Genomic DNA, 18,225 nt, shown 5'->3' on the forward strand with positions numbered 1-18,225 from the left:
AGAAGGGGCAGAATTCAAGGCACTTTTAAAACTAAAAAGTAATTTTACTAAAAAAAAAAAAAAGTTATCAAAGGAACTTTCCCATGGCAGTCTTGTGAATCTATTTATCTGTGAATCTATATATCTAATCTAATCCAGCCAAAACTACTCACCAACTTCAACTTCTTTTCCCCAGTAGCTTCAGAACATCATACAGTTTGGGGGAATTTACTCCAGAAGGATTTTTCATCACTGCACTGTAAGCAATACTCCAAACATGGGTAAGAATCAGACCTGGTCTAATGAGGTTTAAGAAGTAAAAGTGAAGAACAGGGATATGGGACCAGCGTGATTGAAAGGAAGTAGTAAAAGCGATTTTCTTGGTGATGTAGGATATGCCTGTAGGTGAGGTGATGGATGTCCTTACTGGCCTGGGAAATTCCATGCTGTGTCTGAATCTCCTTTGGTTTCTAGTCATTGAACAATTCCAAATTGAAACCCAGCAAAGTGACACAAAATGGGACTATAACCTTAATCAGAAAAGCCTAAAAGTGCCTTTTCCTTCAGGTTTCCCTCTGTCTCATAGAAAAAAGGTCGTTCCACTTTCTTAGCCCCCTGCTGAACCTTTAACTTCTTTCAGCTATTGCGTCCCACCACCCCATACAACCCCGAGAGTCCTTCAGTCTCTGTGGGATAGCACGTGTGGATGAACTCAGAGCTGCACATCTGCTCCTGTGCACCAYGAGCAAGAACAGTCATCCTCTTCCTTTGGCACTGAGCTGCCTCCTCTCTTCTTGGAATAGCTTTGTTTCTGGGGAAAAAAATTTTTTTCATCTGAATGCACGGGGGCTGCAGTCRAGGCAATAGAGAGAACCAGTAATCCAGGCTTTTTTAGCAAGCTTTCCTGATGTGAAATGTCCTGCAGCCTGACCCGTCATGGTGCTCTGTAAGATATCTGGTTCTTGGTGACTCCACAGAGGTATCCGGAAGGCACTGACCACTTCAGCCACAAAAACTTGTCAGGGAAGACCCAGCTTGTGAGCACTAACCGTGGCTATGGATTGCTGCTCTTTGGTAGCAGCACATTCCACAGCTCCTGCAATTGATTAATAGATGATTAAATTCTTACAGGAAAGCATTCTATCATTTTTAATCATGCAAATCCCACCTTCTCGCTTAGGAGCATCTGCTCCCTGCACACAGAGCAGTGCCGTACTTTGAACTACTTTGCGAAGGGAGTGCAGCCGGATTTCAGCCCGTCTCCATGGATTACACAGGATATAATTTATTTCTTGAATGAGCAGAGATTTTTATAGTTCTCTATAGTCTTACACAACTTGCCGTGTTTGTTTGAATAGGCAGGCAAATATTGCGAGGAAAGTTGGCATTATTGGTTGTGCTTGCAAGAAAATTCATCTCTTCTCTGYCGGCTCCCTGCTGCGGGGGGCTACGTTAGCAAAGGGGAAGCCAAAGCCCACCTGCGAAGCCGAAGGGTCGCCGCAAGCGAGCGCTTGCATGGGGCCGTGCCCGTGGGGAGCACCGCTGGTAGGAGCAGACCTTAGCGTGATACATGTCAAACAGCAGATGGGGTTTTGATGGGGAATTTTAAGCTGAACCTGCTGTCAGCAGCAAAAGCGAGGAATTTAGCGAAGGTTGAGATCTGACGCTGCTTCCCTTCTTTTGTTGCTCTCATGGGGCTGACTTTGAGGAGGGTTTATTCTGACAGTACCAAATATGAACATCATTGCAGCCGCTTGGCGTATATACTAGTACCTGTCTCTATCTCCTTTCTCCTGCCATGTCGCCAAGCTGAGACAGCAGAGAGCGCTTGGGGAGCCAGGAAGACTAAATGTTTTGAATTGCTAAAGCGATCCATGTCATTAGTTATGGAGGTTGCTGGAGATGATGGATATGGGTGTGTCTTACACGGCAAGAACGAGCCTCTGTTCAGTTGCTTGCGTTGACTGAGGGACCTGCAGAGCTCTGTGCTGCAGGAGCACACGGCCCTTCGGAGGTGCGGTTTGCAAAGCGTTCGTTCTTTAAGCGTGTCCTGGCAATGTCGGTTGATCGTCCTTTTGTGCAAGACTTCGCAAAAGTTTTAGCTTCTGCTCAGTCCCCAAAGCTAAGCTGGGCTGAACGGCATTTGGTTTCCTAGGACATGTTTTCTATCACCGTTTCTCTGACAAAAAAGAAAAAGGGAAGGAAGCCTCTTGCAAGGATGTTGCAACGGCTGCGCGGGGGCAACGCTCAGGAGAGGATCAGGCAGAAGTGCCGCAGAGCAAGGCGGAGAGTGAATATCCAAAGGAGGGAGCTAGGAAGAGTTTAATCTCATAATTAATCCCAATAATTAATATTCAGTACAAAAAGAGCCATTTAAAAGCATGCCATCCTAGAAACCATGAATCTGTGCTTGTCCTTAGTCTTTAAATAACAGTCTATATTTATATGCCATTTTAGCATAGCATGTTTCCTTTTTTCTTCAAGTTTTTCTAAGGAATTCTTTATTTCAATAGTTCTTTCACATATTTCATTAACATTGTCTTTTATTAAAATCTTTTTGCAGTGATTAGAATTGTAAATGCAAGTTTAAAGAGAAACCAAAGAGATTAAATGAATGTTAATAGAATTTAAGACACTCCATTAGCAACTTTATGCCATATTTGTAAAATTCATGAAGTAACACGTTAATTACATATGCTGATRAAATCCAAGTTGGAGGGCCTATCAGTGAATTAACATCAACTTTATATGTTTAGTTTAAGTATGAACAATACATCAGTCTTCATGTTTTCTGGCATAAGTCATTCATCAACACTGTCAAAGTTATGCAGATCCATTTATCAAAAGGGAACTGATCATTTATAAAGGTGATAATTTGAAAGAAGTAAGAGTTTCGCTGCCTCTCCCTGAAGCTGGGTCTTTTACGTCGGTTCTTGGTTATTCTGCATTCACGCTTTGGTGGCCCCAGGTCTGGTGGAGGTGGGAACCCAGCACGGGTTTCCCGCGATCCAGTCCCGTGCCTCGTTAATGCACGGTTGTGCTTGCAGTCGAAAGGTGATGTTTCTGCGGGCTCTACGAGGCTGCGCTGCCCTGCGGGGAGGAAACGTGGACACAGAGCTGCATGTGCACAGCGAGCCGGTTGCCTGCCTCTGCCCGAGAAAGCAACGTGATTTTCCTTCCCTCCCGGTCTTAATACCCTTGGGTAAAAGAAGGGTGAGCAAAAAATGTTTGCAGAAGATGAGATGGATCCTGGGTTTGTAAATAAGGTGTTTATCAACACCTTCCCCTCTGGCTGTGTTCCCTGGGGCCCTTGTGCCATGGTGGCCACGCTGTCACTGCACCAGCGTTAATGCAAGCCTGGAGTTGCCCATGAGTTACCTGGGCAGATGAGGCCCTGTGGAAGAAATAAAAATCAGTGTGTTATACCTAAATATTTTGTTCAGCATGGGGTCAGACTCTGAAGCCTTTCCATGAAGCTCATTTTTGCAAAACAGACATTGATTTTTTTTTTCTTTTTTTCCTGYGTATCAGCCAAGCTTAATTTTCTGTCYTTGAAGGGTATTATACTGCAGCCCATCATCAAAATACAATAATGACCGCAGATTTGAGGGTTTGGCCAAATTCTGTGGCTTTGATTCGAGTCAGTTTATGCATTGATTATGGGGAAAATGAGGTTCAAACAAACTGAAAGTTGGAGTGCTGAGTCTTAAAAATGCCTTTGCAGAACTATTCAGTTCACATCTCTTCTCTAAACGTTATATATGTGGTTATACATGGTTTGATTGCACATGTTTCGGTGGCAGGGCAGGGAGGAGAATAAATAGTGTCTAAAGCTCCGGGCAAGCTCCCATGTCATTGCTAAATCACTAACTGGGAAGAACAGATGGGTTTTGAACATGCATGACATTAAAAACAGTCCTGCACTGGTCACCTTACAACAAAGTCATGCTTATTAGACAAGGTTTTAAAAAATAGCATAGTCGAATGGTGTAAGTCTGCCAAGGCAAGGGTTCGACGCTTGGCTGCAGTGTTAGCAACCGCTCGTGGTCGCCGGTTCGAGTCCCGGCGGCGATGCCGTCGCTCCGCGTGCAGGAACGGCGGCGTGGGAGAGTCCTCGGCACGTGGTTGCAGGGCAGCGCGGGCTCACGGGTGTTTTGCAAAATGGGTTGAGCTGACGACTCCCTTTCCCAGCRCAGGAGCTACAAGCAGGGGCCCTGTGCGAATGCTGCCTGATGCGGGACAGCTTTAGAGGAGCTGCCCACCAGCAATTCCTCCTCGGTGCAAACCGACGGGGGGATGCAGCAGCCCCCTGCCCTGCAGACCACGGTTTGACAGCAAAATCTGCTTTTAAGGACCTTAGCACTGAATTAAAGCCTTTGAAGCCGTATGGCACAAAACGCTCATCTGACGTGATCTCACTCTGCCTGTTCACATTTGTTTAAAAACTGGTGAATTAACTTTGTATCAGGATCCCAAACCTTTAAGCTTTATTGCTCTGTATTATGTGCTGGGATTATTCTGATGTTTAGATGTGATTAATGCCTCGCACAGATCTGGGAGGAAAGTGGCTACTCTCCACCTTGAATTAATTCCCCCTTTTCTCTCTCACTCACCTAGCGTTATAAGTCATGTTCTTTTATGAATTTCGTATCTCAGAGATGGATGATTTAAAGTACTTTGCTGAAGCTGTGGAGATGAATGTATCCAGAGCAGCTCACGAGGCAGACAGGGATATGGCAGGGCAGCAGGGACCGAGCCTGGAAACGGTGTGCCAAGACCCACCAACACCCTCCAAAAGAGCCCTGCTACCTCGCAGGCACCTTTGGGCGATCCCCTTAGAGGGACTCGTGCCCCAGAATAGGTGACAGGCCAGGCAGCGCTTACTGGACCTGGAAGCTCAGGTATCTTCCTCTGAATGAAAAGGAGCAGAAACTTTAACCAAGTAGCACAAACTGCAGGCAATCCTGTGGGAGATGTCCCTGTATACTGGTTTTTGCTTCTTTTCTGAAGCAAGGAAAACTCCTAAAAATATCATCTTCCATGCACTGATGAGCTTGCTGTTGGCTGCATGTGACTGGTGCTGGTGCCTTCTCTGTCCCTTGGGCCCCGCTGTTTGCCTCTGCCCGAGGAGCGGCCACGATGCTCGGGGGGACCGTGACCACAGCTCGGTCCCTGAATGCTGGAGCTGGTGATGGTCAGGCAGGTTTGGTGAGGTGCCAGGCCCAGGTGCAAGGGGTTTGCAGGCACCAATAGCGGGTGATATGGCTGCGTATCTCCTGGTGCTCCTGCAGTCCTTGCCCTTCCCGCAAAGCTGTCTCTTAATGAATGCATCCAAGCTGATTGCATGAGAGGAGCAAAGCAACCAGGTGAGGCTTGTCCAGGCTGTCTGGTGTCCTCTCCTCTTCCTTCTACTGATGGTCTTGCCCGCCTGAGTGTTGTCCTTCGCGGTGGCTCCTGGAGCCGGCAGGCATCGCGTTAATGGAAGGACGGTGCAAAGGGTTCCTGTATTGCCTCAGCTGATCCAGCGTTGTTACTTCTGTTTGCTGGAGAAGATGGGACAGAAGAGGTATTTGTTTTTTACCACCTGTCTGCATACATGGCCCAGTGCTGCAATGGTCCAGCCTTGGGGAGGTGGCGATGGAACATGGGGCACTGTGCTGAGCTTCCAGCATGCAGGACGTGCTGATGGCCAAGGAGAAGGTCTTCCTGCTCTGGTCAACTGCATGGAGCAGGAGATGTCCAGGTGTCCCATAAGTTCTGCAGGACACCTGCATTAGGTGCTCTCTTGGCTCCTTCTGCAGCTTTGAGTCACATGGCCTCCATGCACCTCTGCTCCTGCAGCACAGCAAGGATGTGACTCCCAGCCCCCAGGATCGACAGGGCCCCTCCAAGCAGCGTAAAGTGGTGGCCCTGGGAGCACCAAGGCAGGACGCTCGGTGAGCGATGCACTGCTGCTCGTGCATGGAGCTGCTGTTCCTTGTGCATTGAGCCAATCCTCCAACTATGGGACTTGGTCTTCAGCTCTGGTGGGGACTCTGGAGCCTTGCACTGCCGGGAGCTGCTGTGCACAGCATCATTCCCTGGTGAGAGCAGGTCTGCGCTGGTGGCATCAGCACCTTGTTACACAGCGAGCAGCATTGACGGTGTTTGTTACCTCTTAATTGTGCAATTAACCCCATCACCACTGTAAAATGTGCGCAACAGATGCACAAGGGCAGGTTGGGATAATTGTCTAATGGATGTGCTGCAAACATCAAATCTCCTGGGTGTTGCATTGGTGTTTGTTTTTTTTTTTTTTACCATTTCAAGTGTTATGCCTGTGGCAAAAAGCCAGCTCACTTAGCTGTGCGGTGTGAATTTCTTCTTCAAGGTTTAACTTGCACCTTGTCTTTATTCAGGGTTTCCTATCTCTTAGTTGGTGTGTAGTCTGAGGACTTATCAACTGAAGAAAGCCAGTTTATTCTTCCCCCTGGTTTATTTTGATCGTTTAGATATACTCAGATGCTGACCTGGAGCAGAGGCCTGACTGTTAGCATAGAGTAGTTCCACTGAAATGTGGGCTACTTCTTGTGCCTTTAAAGCAGGATCACATAAACACGTCCAGCTGAAGTAAAATCTAACTGCACAGAAACAAATGCAAGTTCAATGACAAAAATCAAGCCTCTCTAACTTAAAATAAAACAAAAACAAAACACTGAGGAACTTGAGAGGTCCCTCAAGTGCTGTCTGTACTACTTATTCAAAATATGCACGGTAAATAAACCATTATTATTTATTGATGTATGATGGCACAATGTTTTCAGGACTCATATTTTAAATTGGACTTGTGCATGAAATTCCTCTGTGTTAATTACAGTGCTACACCTGCTTTCATAATTCTGGGTCCAGCCAGACGTAGCTAATTGCTCTGCCCGCGCCGTGCCAGGTTTATGTTGTGGTGATGTGCTCCAGTGTTGGCAAACGGAGCCGGCGCGTGAGGAGCAAATATCACTAATAATTTACTAAGCTGCCGCTTTCGTTCTCTGGGCTGCTTATTGTTCCAATAGTGCCTTCCTCTCCTTAAAGAAGTGCTACGGAGGTGTAGTCAGGGCTGGGTAGACCCGTGGGACCTCTGGTCCGACCGCGCTCGGAGCRGGGCTGAAGCTGGAGCCGGGCTGCCCGGGTCGTGCGTTGTTCCCGCATACGTGCCCGGGCTCCTCCGGGGGTCTCGTGGTGGAGATGGCTGAGTCACRGGCTGGACTGGCGCAGAGGAGGGCTTCTGGCTGGGAATCTGCGGAGCATATGGATTGTCGAAAATCAGGACGGTTCCTGCTTGGACTCGAAGCTGAATTTTACTTTCCCATAGCTATTCTTCAGAAAGAGTTGTTTACCGTTTGGACTGGTTTGCTATATTCGTTCCCAAACCCTCCTCTGACTTTTCTGCTGTCTCTGCTTGCAGAGCTCCTATTTAGCARTGATGTAATTCTTTGGTTTTGCTGTTGAAGAGCATTTTAAAGTGAAAATCAGCATCTCAGCCAGGTAGAAATAATCCATGATTTAGTGCCTGCGGACTTATTAATATAACTATTTCTCCTCCACTGTTGCTGTTAAATCTAATGTATTTTTTAAAACTCTTCCCCACAGAGCTCACCAAAGGCATGTCTGTCTGTTAAAGCTGTTTAGTAAAGGCCAGTGCACATTATGCTATTATTTAAACAGGGTTTTATTAAGTACATATTTAAAGAGAAATTGTTGAGAGTAAGTCAATGGGAAGACTAGCTCCCCTGGGCCCTGGGTCACAGTCGCATAAATACAGACATGAATGCCTCGCTTTAATACATTTATGTAAAATTAGGATTTGTTTTTATTTCTTGTCYCTCTGCTCCTGCTGTTTGGTCTCCAGCTGATGCCCTAATCTTCTCTTTGTCACTTAATTGCTAGCTGCGAAAATCGCTTTGATTTTGGTTTCATTTGAACAAGAAAGGCAGGGATGTATTCCTTGGGAGCAAATACCCCTCTCGCAGCCCCTATTGAGAGTCACTGCGCGGCGATGGCTATTGCAGCCTTGCACTACCATAGCCAGCTGCGACCAAAAGTTGCGCTTTTTTTCAAGAAACCCCTCTCTTCTTGAGAAAAGCCAGGCTGGAGAGGGGGGCTAAGGATGCCGCCTTGCCCGGTGCCTGGTCCAGCTTGCCCAGAGGCCGGTGCAGCAGGACCTCAGGGCTGCCCGGAGCGATGGAGAGGTCCCAGAGAGGCGCACGTCCTACGCGGCTGCTGGAACCAGAAGCGGTTGGACCCCTGGGACTGTGCTGAACTTACTGGCATACTCTAGCGGTCAGAGTGCTGGACCTCTTTCTATAGCAAAGTCAAAGGCCAAAGGCTCCTGTCCTGTCTGACAATGTCCCAGAGGAGACAACGGGACAGCCCCAGGGATGTCCCAGTTTTCGGGTGGTGGGAAGGACGCACTGCAGCTTGGCAAGCAGCCCATGAGGGTTGCACCACGCTGAGGGTAAGATGTGACGTCTGCCTCTCCCTGTGTCCTCCCTTCCATCTGTGGAGCCTGCGCTGTTAGATCCTGCTTCCCCACGGAGCTGGAGCATCACTGTCGGCTCTGGGAGGAGATGGGGAAGGACCTGCTGGGGAAAGGGGATGGATGGCTTCAGTCACGCACAGACCCGGTGACGTTTTATCTGCCAGAGGTTAAAGGATACCAGCTTTTAACGCTTGCCTGTGCACAGTTGTTGGTGTTAGTGCCACCATCTCCCATAGCCAGCTGGGTCAAGACCTGCTGAGGAGATAAGCGCCATCCAGAAGGGACTTTTCCTTTGGATGGCTTGGAGGTTTTGAAATGCGTTCCGTAGGCGAGCCTTGGCGAAACCCGCTGGATGCCCATGACTGATAGCGAGGCCTGTGGACACGGTGGGACACGCGGCAAGCCCCTTAGCTGATGGTAGCTGAGGCCTGGGTGCTTCAGCACAGCTGTGCCCGCTCGCATGAGCTGGGATATGGCTCATTGACTTAATTGGGGCTGTTCCGGTTCATATCGGTTGAAGATGTACACTTCCTTCCTTAAAAATACTGAAGGGAGGAAAAGAAGCACAACATCCTCATGCCTAATTAAGAAAATAAGCATCTGTTAAGGTGGCTTTTGAAATTTTGTCCAATGTTGGCTCTTTAAAGACATCTAGTCAGTACTTACTCTATTCTCTTTGGCATGAACCTGGAGGTTCATTTTTGCATTAGTACTTTTTTTGTAAGTAGTGCGAATATGATCTTCCCTCTGTTTACGAAAAGAGAAAAAGATTTTGTTTCAACATAATGCCATTTAAAATTAATATTTTACAGACAAGTTTATAGCTGAAGGGGCTTTATTTTTGCAAGATTTGTTCTCTTCTATTTTAAAGGGCAGCAATGATATCAAGTACTTTCTAATATCATCAAAAAAGCCGACCAGTTTAATTGACATTTTTTAATAGGATTAACTTTATACTTCAGAAAGATGAAAGATTGATAGGGCTGGAAAGTGAAGGCTGTGTTTTATGAACATGATGAAACACAGGCAGAAACAGCAGTGGACTTCAAATGTCATGGTGTTCTCTTCTAACACGTCCTGAACAGGCTCTTGAGACAATAATTCAGACTCAATCTCATTTTGTCTTGAACCTATACGAAATAGAGAATGACAATCATTACAAATTTTGCTGAGCTTGGAGAGAGTCTGAGACTAAGAAACCTGGTGTAATATTAAAAATGCTGAAGCCATCACATTCACTTGAGTGATCTGAAGAACGTAGAGGTGAAAGTCCAGCATCTAAGGAGAAACATATTCAGGAGGTAGGATAAATTATTTTACTTTCTTGCACAGACGACCATCTCTTAAACTAACACTTGCAACTTAAATACAATACTAAGAACGAATATCCTTCAGTTTTAGGCCAGGGCTACTTGCTATGAATGATGGGATTATTTTATATTTGTATGGTATATGAAATAGCATACTTATACAGTCCTCAAAGAATTTTAAGTCATGAAGATATAATGGTGCTAGGCGGAGCAGGTTTGTTGCTGATGTGGGTGTGTGGTTTGGGTTTTGTTTTGTTTTGTTGAACAATATAAAACAATCCTTAAAGCCCATTGTAGATGGAATAAATGACTTGATTCTTAACAGGTCACCCTATCTGTACTTATATCATACCGTAACTACATTAGGTTTTCTTCTCAGGTGTAGAAAAATATACTGTCTGACCGTTATTTTTCAGACATTGCACATAGCAAGTCATCTTTGAGAAGAATAGTGGAAAACTCCTATTTCTTGTTCAGGAAATGGGGGGGGATTTGCCAAAGGTGAAAACAAACCATGAGCTCAGAAGAGCTGGTCGCCCTTTCTTGCAGGAGGCCCTAGGGGAAGGGAAAAGCCTGGCGACCAGGCTGTGGACATGCCTTCCCGTGCAGCCGGCGAGGAGCAGGCAGAGACGCTCTCGGCCGGCCCGTGCGGTCCTGGATGAGGGAGCAAAGGGAACGTTGGACCGAGCTTGGAGCTGGATGAGGTGGGCCATGCCGGAGGGCCCTGGAGTTGTCTCCGCGAATTGTGACATCTTTGGGGCCTTGCTGTGCACGCCACTCGGCAAAAAAAACAGTGGAATGAGGACAAGACTGCAGAAATAAGAATATATTTGGCCATTGGGCATGTACAATTTCATAATCAAAGGTTTTTGCAAGTCATTATTCTCTCGTTCTAGGAAACGAAGCCTCATGAGGCCAAGGTAAGCCCAAGCACGCCATGCATAACGAAGAGCCGAGCAGAATGACATAAACGCCTCTAGACTGACAATTTACAAACAATTGCGAACAGCCACCAGTCACAAAAAGGCAAACGTGTCTTCAGAGTGATTCACAGACATGGGCGAAAGGCTGCGTTTATCTGATAATGTACTTGAAGTGCACATTTCAAGTGGTGATCTTTAAAGTGTTCAATGAAGTACACCGAAACACTGTGAAGCAGCTGTTCTTAAGCGGCTTCTGGGGATGCTACTTTTAAAATATGAGTTTCATTTCTTTTGTGTGGTGTTCCAGGCCACTAGCCCTTTGTTCCACTTCTGTGAATTCTTGTTGGATTACTGCCATTTCTCACCTTTCTTTGATTATTTCCAGCTTTATTTAAGGAGCTGCTCTCTACAGATCATTTAATGAGGAGGATTTCCTCATGTAGGAAAAGCTCGAGTCTTTTTCTTTGTGAGTACCAGGGTGGATGTTTCCTCCACTGAATAGTGACCATATTTAGCTGTTTTACTTCTTAGTTTGTTAGCAATGGAGTTTCCTTTCTTTGGTTTAGTGTGAAGTGACAGTTCATAGTATCTCCCTCTGGAACGGTAATAAAGAAAACTGACAAATACTTACTCTAGATTCGGTGAAAAATAGAGCTCATCTGAAACTTGTCTATCCCACACGACCCTGTTTGGCTTGTCTTATGGAGCTTTTATTGGTACTCCACTAAAAAAACTGTCATTCCCGTATGAAAGTCACAGCTGGTCTGAAACTTGCAAAAAGACCTATTGAGAGTGGAAGCCCAAATCATCCAGTGGGTGTAAAGGAAGAAATGAGGCTGCAGATGCTCAGGAGGTTCGAAGGGACATTTTAATGTCTAGATGCCATTAAAAAAGGAAGAAAGATGGAGGGGAAAATAAAAAGCAATCATCGGAGGGCACCCCTGGCCCTGGCAGCTCTGCTGGAGCACCCAGGAGGAGACAAGCCTGGGTGCTTTCTGGGCACCACGTTGGTGGTGCCTACACCAGGGCCTTCTCCATTGCTCTCCAGCGATTTCTCACTTTTTGACACTGCAGTTTTTGGCTCCCCTGACCAGGCTGGAGATGGTGGTTTTCTGTTGCATTCACTGGACCATGCAGGGGAGTCTCAGGGGCTTGTGCACTGCAAGTCGGGCATGGGACTGCTGGAGGTGCCACCAGCCCAGCTCCCACCAGCGGCACTTTCAGCTGGTTGGGTGCCCTGGAGGCTACTCTGGCCAGGACAGGGCTTCAGCACCTTTCCCTAGTCTTGGGTTTGGTCACAGTTTGCATGGGAAACGAGCAGGGACTAAATGCCGCTTAGAATCTATTTCCTACGATTTTCCTTGATCACTTCAAAGGGAATAAGGTGCCTTTGAGACCTGAAGACAACTCATAACAATTCGACATTAATACAAGCTCTTTGGAGCTTTGTTTTGTACCTTGAGAAAACCTGCCTAAAAATCAGTCTATTTAGTATTCTTTGTTACTTTCTCAAATAGAAACCATGTTTTATAGACCATAATCCAAATTTAACCCTCATTAGCAAGTTCTGGTGAAGCGATGATATGACATGAGCTTGAGCTGCGTTCAGTGCACGTTCCAGTGAAAGCGATGCCATTTACATGCAAAGATATTGAAAATATGTCTCTGTACTCAATTTCACTGCCTCCCGCAGCCTGAAAGGAAATAATAAGCATTCATTTATCCTGCTCAGGGCCAGTGGTCATCCTTTGTCCTGCAGGCATGGTTCTGGTCAAAAGAACAGCAGAGGAGAACAGATGTGCTACTGAATGCACTCAGCATTTTTTGCACTGAAATATTCCTTACAGAGCTGTTAGCACAGAACATGCTACTGGCAACACAAGTTTGCAGGCATCGTGGTGCTGTCTATAATGGGTCTCTGACTTGGCTGTAATAAGGATATCTGTGGAAAACAATCGTGCGTGCCAGCCATTTTGTTTTCTTTCCTGATGCTGCTGCTTTTCTGTAGGTTTTTTTTTTTTTTTGAACAAAGAGTTTGGCAGTGATTACAGTTTTGTTCTGCCTGATTTCTTCTCACATTGAATTGATAATGCTGGATATGGTGTTTCTTCCTACTTTCAAGAAGACTACCCAGTAAATTATGCAATTTTAGTTTTTACCCTTTTGCTTTGCCTGAGAGTAATATTAGCAAATACTACAGAGATAGGTCCGATTTCAGAGTCTGTGGGCTGTTATTTCAATTTGCTCTTCACTTTTATGTCCTGTTTTGTCAGCAAGACTGGGATTTCTGCCCAATGTCAGACCACCATTGTTCCGAATGGCAGCAAATTTTCATCACTTTTTGAGTCTGCTATTGCTTTATTTTTTCAAGTGTTTCCCTCTGATTTTTATTACGTCCAGCACTCCTCAAATAAATTTTTTTCATGATTTAAATGTTGGAGATAAATAGGGGTAAGGAGGTGCATATCGCTGTCTGCAGCTCTGTTAAAAACCGTAAACGAGAGGCGTTGATAGATTCACTGTCATAAAAAAGTAGCCATTAGTAAATGGTTGTGCTTTTCAATTTTGCTTTTTTTCTCTTTACCTTGTTGAAAGCTTCTATGCTTATAGCAGTTGCAGAAATGTTTTAATCTCATTTTCCTTTTGAGGGTCGGCACCTATTTCTCTCTTATATAAATGTTTTTATTTTGCATGCAGCAGTTTTTCCACTGCTTCACCACACTCAGATCTTTGCAACACAAAAATGGGCCTGAAACGCATCTCATTATATACTTTTTTTTATTTCCTTCATTTAATTTTATTTCTTTTTTCAATCTTAGGTTTGTGCATTCGCTTATTTTAAACCTTAAGTATATTATCTGCTGGCGAAGAAAGGTTTGTGAGTAAAGCACAAGATCCTGACCTCCCAGAGAGATCTCTTACTTACTTGTTTCATAATATCTCCATTTTTCTGAATGCTCTTCTCCCTGGCCTCAGACACATAATAGCAAGTTACGTGCCAAAGTGCTTTTTTTTTAATATATATCTATGCTAGCACAAGAAGTGAAAATCTTGAATCCGCTTCTCTCCTTGTCAGCTGTGCCATGGCCCGGTGCCCTCTCCCTCCGCAGCCTGGCGCTGCCCTGGCACCGCGCCGGCACCCGGAGCACCTCCGCCAGGCTGCGTCCCCGCGTCCCCTCCGTCGTGGAGGGAGGCCGCCCATCCCGGCTCTGTCGCCCCAGCTTGGCGTCAAGGATGCTGTGGAATACTGTTAAAAACCTTACTAAAGAGGAAAAAATGCATCCGCGAGCCTCGTCATGTTAAGAAGGCATTGGGTCCTTGCTTTTGGGGACATTTATTTTATAAACTCGGGTGCAACCACCTCACTGAGCACCTGCTGAGGAAGGGCAGTGACTTTTGTTCTTACTGAGTGATATGAAAGTGAGGCAAAGAAACCTTTAGGGTTTTTTTAATGCTAGGTGGGTTATAAAGATTCTTTTTCCTGAGATTCATGTCTTCTGTACTACTTTTCTTGTTCTTCAGTTTTGATATTGTCCTTTTCAAGAAACACTTTCTCCATTTTTTTTATTTATTTTTTTTCTGCTGGCAAACCCTTTTAGTGCTCTAGGAAGGAATCCCATAGCTCACGGCTTACAAGCTCATTATCCTCTCTTCCGTGAGTCCTGTTGTTAAAGGAACCTGGTGGGACAATTAGAACGATTTAAGTATTGCATTGCTAGACACTAAACTCGCTACTTTCCTAAAGAGACTTCCCGGAGAGAGAACGCTTTGCCCTTGACTCGCTGGTGACACCGAGTTAGCTGGATCATTGGATGCAGTATCCGTGGGCAGGGTGTTGTAAAGCTGCCGCTGCAGCGTTTGTAAACTAAGACTATATATTAATACTCTGCATTCTGCTGTGCCATTAACTTACCAGAACACAAATCTAAGTGCTAATTATTAGCAGTGCCCATTTATTACAGCCTCTTTATTTTTCATGTCCCTTTAACATTAATTGTTCTTCCTAATAGGACATGGTTGGTTGAACAGACATTAAATAAATGGCATAGGTCTGTGTTCAGTAAATGCATTTTTAATTCTTTTCTTCCTTTTTATATGCTACTAATGCAAACACACTGTTTAAGATCAGTCTGAGTATTTAATAGATTCTTGTGGCCAAGTGTCAAAATAATTATCAGAGACCTTAAAATAAATTAGCAGTGTTATGTATCATAGGTACTCTTTGCCTTGCACAGCATGATTCAGTAGCAGAACAGTTACAACAGGAATTGCTGGGGGAGAATAAAGCACATCTTACTGTAAATACCATCCTTTCTTGTCCTGTACAGGGCAGCATGATGCCAAACTGTGATGGTTTTTGTAAGAGAGAAACCACTGTTTGGACCTATGCTGATGGACATCTTGGGTAGCTACACTTGGCTGCTCAGGTTACAATTCCTTTTGGAGATAAATAACAGCAAATAGTTTAATTCCCTTCATGCTGTTGTATTTTTTAATTAGGAAAACAAGTAAGGAACCGTTTGGGTACCAAGTCACCGTCCCTGATAACCTTGAGCACCTATAGATGTTTTGTTTAGAAGCAGCCACTGCGCGCGTCCCCCCGCACACGTGAACACAGATGCACACGTGAACCCGGATGCACACATGTGCACACATGCACGTGCATGCACACGTGCCACAGACCAGGTAAAAGGMTGAAGCTGGGCATCGCGGTGTGTGACAGGCAAGTCAGAGGCATCGTCCATTCCCAAGTCCCCTGCAGCGGCAGGGCTGAGGGCTGCGTTAGCTTTGCTGACCTCTTCAGAAACGCATGATTTCTATTAAAAAGGTAACAAATTCACTACTTCACCGGGATTATCGATAGAAGACATTCCTTCTACTGACATAATCATCATGTTTCTAGGGTGACTCCATGGCTGGTCTGATCAGAGCCTCTCCTGGCACAGCCGTGCTGTACGTCCATCCGGAGTGACACCGGCGTTATCCCACCTTGTGGTTGGGGGCTGGAGCCAAGATCGGTGTCAGGCCTTGCCGGAGGTAACAGCAGACATCCGGAGCCAGGAAGGTCCGTCTGGAGCAGGGAGCCGTGGTGGTGGCCTGGGAAAGGTGGCTGGGGACGAGGGCAGGGTGGCCGGCGCTGCTCCCGGCGTGGGAGAGCAGAGATCCAGCAGGTGCCTGCAGCAGCCACAGGCATCTCCCATCGCGTCTCCAGGCACTGAGCTCTCGCTCCCAAGTGCCACTATTATTATTACTCGCCGATTTCTGACTCCCACATTTTTTTTGTTGTTGTTGTTGGTTTTTCTTTTTATTAGCAGAAGAATAGCGTTTCCTGCAGGCAGAAAGGTTTGGCAGAGCGCTATGTGTGTGGTTGCTCCCCCTCTGCACCCGCTGTCTTCTCCTGAACGGGAACAGCAGGTCCACAGGGTGCCAGCACCCTTGCAGGGACACGGGGCAGAGAAGCGGCTCATACCGCGGGGATGCAACCTGCTCCCGAGCCCGGAGAGCCCGGCAGGCGCAGGAGCCCGAGCAGCCCGAGCTGGGCGTCAGGTGGCAGAAAGCGGCTGCGGTTTCCCTGCTATGCAGTCGCTGTTGATCTGCAGATGATGTTTTGCAGAGGAGTTTTTGTGTGGTGCTATTTGACTTTTCTCTCCTGAAAGACGGGGAAATGTCTTCTGTGTTTTTTTTGTTTCTTTTCTTTTTTTTTTCCCTCCCAGATGTCTGTATTTCACTTCTAGTGTGGTCAGAAGAAGGTGCCTTCTCTTAACTTCCAGTATCCTGCTCAAGAGAGATTTAGAGCTAGCACCCATGAGCAATGACCCTTCCCAGGGAGCTGATCCCGCTGACTCCCAGGATCTGCCGTTCGCAGACGTAACAGCATGAGAACGCAAGAGCACATCTTCTGCTGTCATTTCACCATCAAAATCATTAATCTTCCCTCCAAATGACATTTCCCCATCTGTAGCACAATGCTTTGGGCAGACATTTATTGTATTCATTCTCTCCCTTACTAATTTCCTTTTCTTTGGACAGGGCAACAAGCAAAACTAGCCTTTGTGGATGTGGTCTAAATCTCATATTTCTGAAATTTCTTATTTCTCCTTCCCTTAATTGCTTTCCTGTTTTTTCCGGGCTACTAAAAAAGTTTCCATGATCCATCTTTTCAGGAAAGCAGGAAATTGCTGGAGAGGGGCCTGAAAGTGCCTGCTGCAGTGATTTACAAGTTGGCGAGCTCCTGACCATGGATGCTCTTAAATATAAATGTTTGGGTCATTCTGCCTCTTGCGTGATGCGTAGAAAGTGCCATAGACACACTAGTCGCCCTTCGTTTTAGGAGCAGGTCTATTGTTATTGATATACTTAAGAATTAGCCTTTTCTGTGCCTTGTAACCACTACCCAATCCCAAAAGTGAAGCATCAAAGACTCCAAGTTTCTTCCACTGCCAATTTTAGACTCTGGAGGGCGAGAAAATAACCATGTAGGCAAAAGATTACTAGGCAATTATTTCTAATTGTTTCTATTTCTGCCTGCTTAGAAAAACAGGAAACAGGTTTTGCATTTGAGCGATTGCTTTAATAAACTCAGCTGAAGTTTCACCGTGTTGGAAGATGGGGGTACCGTTTAAACTGCGAAAGCATAAAAGTGGTAATCCAAAATGCCTGACCTTGATATAACACTATCTATTTCTAGTACCGTTAATCATTACAGTTGCAAACACCTCTAATTCATCAGTGCGTAGTCATTTTACTAGGATCCCACGTGTGTTCTTCACAGGAAAGCTATTGCAGGTTGTTTTTCTGTTTCGCATTGAGAATTGGTATTTGTTTTTATGAACATTGTTTGGGCGGCAGCTTGGACTTGCAGCAGGTGGGACTTGGGAGCCCTGGATTCAGTTCTTTGCTCTCTCCCTCACAGGATGGGTTGTCCAGGATAAGTTATATATATGTGTGTATATACATATACGTATATATGCATGTGTGTGTGTGTATATATATGTATATATCCCTTCCTGTGCTCTTTGGTCTCCCCAGTAGCCCAGACGCATAGACCAGGAGGGCTCGTGCAGCGTGACATCCCAGGCAGTGGGGAGGATGCAATGATTTTCCTCCTCCTCCGCTGCCGGCACTGCTGCTCCATCCAGCCTGCGCAGCGAAAGCGTGGGGCCTCAGCCCACACGGGGCAGGTGTCCGGACTGTTCTGCATCCTCCCCTGCTCCGAGCCGTGCAGGGCATCGCTCAGCCCCAGACGCACCTGCGGATCCCTCAGTACCGACTGCGAACGCGTCACGCGAGCCTGCCRCAGTGCAACCGTCTGAGCTACCTCTCCCTCTGCTTCCTTTGGGATTCCAGTCGAGAGGAGACACTTGAGCGAATTCTTGACCTTAGCGGTTCTCTTATGAGTCATTAACCTCAAGGATGGGTGGGGAAGGGATCCTGCAGCAGGCAGCGCTGTTCCTGCGTTTCGTTTTTATATATCTGTGCACTTGAATTCCGCTGCTGTTCT

This window comes from Apteryx rowi, unplaced genomic scaffold (genome assembly GCF_003343035.1).
Source record: "Apteryx rowi isolate R43461 unplaced genomic scaffold, aptRow1 scaffold_13, whole genome shotgun sequence".
In the NCBI taxonomy this organism is placed as follows: Eukaryota; Metazoa; Chordata; class Aves; order Apterygiformes; family Apterygidae; genus Apteryx; species Apteryx rowi.